The sequence below is a fragment of the Rhinolophus ferrumequinum genome, chromosome 2 (assembly GCF_004115265.2).
Source record: "Rhinolophus ferrumequinum isolate MPI-CBG mRhiFer1 chromosome 2, mRhiFer1_v1.p, whole genome shotgun sequence".
Classification (NCBI taxonomy): domain Eukaryota; kingdom Metazoa; phylum Chordata; class Mammalia; order Chiroptera; family Rhinolophidae; genus Rhinolophus; species Rhinolophus ferrumequinum.
This window is the reverse complement of record NC_046285.1, coordinates 17034929-17036528: the sequence shown is the minus strand read 5'-3', so window position 1 is coordinate 17036528 and position 1600 is coordinate 17034929.

Here is a 1600-nt window from a genome sequence, read left to right as displayed (position 1 = left end):
AATATGAGAAGATTTTGCGTGACAACAAATACGTTGATAATGGGAAAAATATTAGCAATCTGTTAACCAAAATGTCAAAGACCGATAAACATTAAAAATGCTCTAAATTACTTACAGAAGATGGAAATTAAAATATTATTTAAATGCCACTTTTGTCTTACCAATCTGGAAGGCTTTTTGTTCTTTTAAAATGATACTGTTGGTTAGTGTGGACATAAATGAGTATCGTTACATATAGCTACTGAGTCTAACTTGGTATAACTTTCTAGAGGGCAATTTAGCAAGTTGTAAAAATATTCATAATATTAGGAAAATATCTAAGCGTGATTCTCAACATTTAGTGATAAAAATGTTCATGAAAGTGTTTAAATGACAGAAAGAAATAAAATTGGTAACACTATTAACAATATGAGATTATGGGGTAAAGTTTGGTACATAGAAGGAACATAGATATGTATGTAATGGATTATGTGATAGAAATGTCATTTAAGTGGAAAACTTGTTAATTGAAAAAAGTTGGTTATAAACAGCATATAAATTATCCAATGCAACAAGCCTGGCAAATATATCCTCCTAAATATTTATAGTAGTAGTTTTCTTTATACTGAGATTATGGGTGATTTTCATTTTCTTTTTTGGGTTTATTGATTCTAAGTGTTTTTGAAACAATGTAGCATTCAGGAAACAGGTGGAAGGGTTGTTGGGGAGCTGGGTATGAAAGATGAAGGGATTAAGAAGCACATATTGGCAGTTATAAAATGGTCACTGGGATGTACAGTACAGCATAGGGAATATAGTCAATAATACTGTAACAACTATGTATGGTGATAGGTGGGGACTAGACTTATCAGGAGATCACTTTGTAAGTTATATAAATGTCCAAACACTATGCTGTACTCCTGAAGAAAATATAACACTGAATGTCAACTGTAGTTGAAAAACAACAACAACAACAAAAATGTATCATTACTTAAGAATAAAGCAAACCCTGATGATTCTATATAGGTAAGCCTTCCATAATTATCATTGTCTGGATTCCAATCCTTGCTCTGCCACTACCTAATGTCTCATTTTGAATTTTCTAACTGTAAAATAGAGAAAATAAGCTCACTGACCTCATAAAGTTAGTTTGAATATTGAGATCAAGCAAAGCTGTAGCACTATGCTGGGCATTTATTGATTTTGCTTTAAACATTAGCCATTGTTATGTGAGTAAAAGATTGCAACTTGGTCTTAAACTTCAAAGTTACTCAAAATAGATGATGAAAGTGATTCTCTAGCCTGCTAGCGTTTTCATATTCATTGTAAGAGCATTTTCAGGTGGTTAGGTACCGGTTACAGTCATGCACTGTGCAAAGGCATCGGGGACTGGGGGTGAATATGGTTTAAAAGCAACCCTCATTTCACCAGCCACATGCAAACAGCACCCAATAGCTAGCAGAAGCACTACAGTTTTTTTTCTTATGAAAAATCCAGTGTCTTCGTATAATAATAATAACTAATAATCTTAATATGTTAAGTTTTATGTGTTTTGACATTAATTTTATCTACCTTCCCACAAAAGAGAAGTGCATTCTTCTTCTTTCTATCTGTAAATACA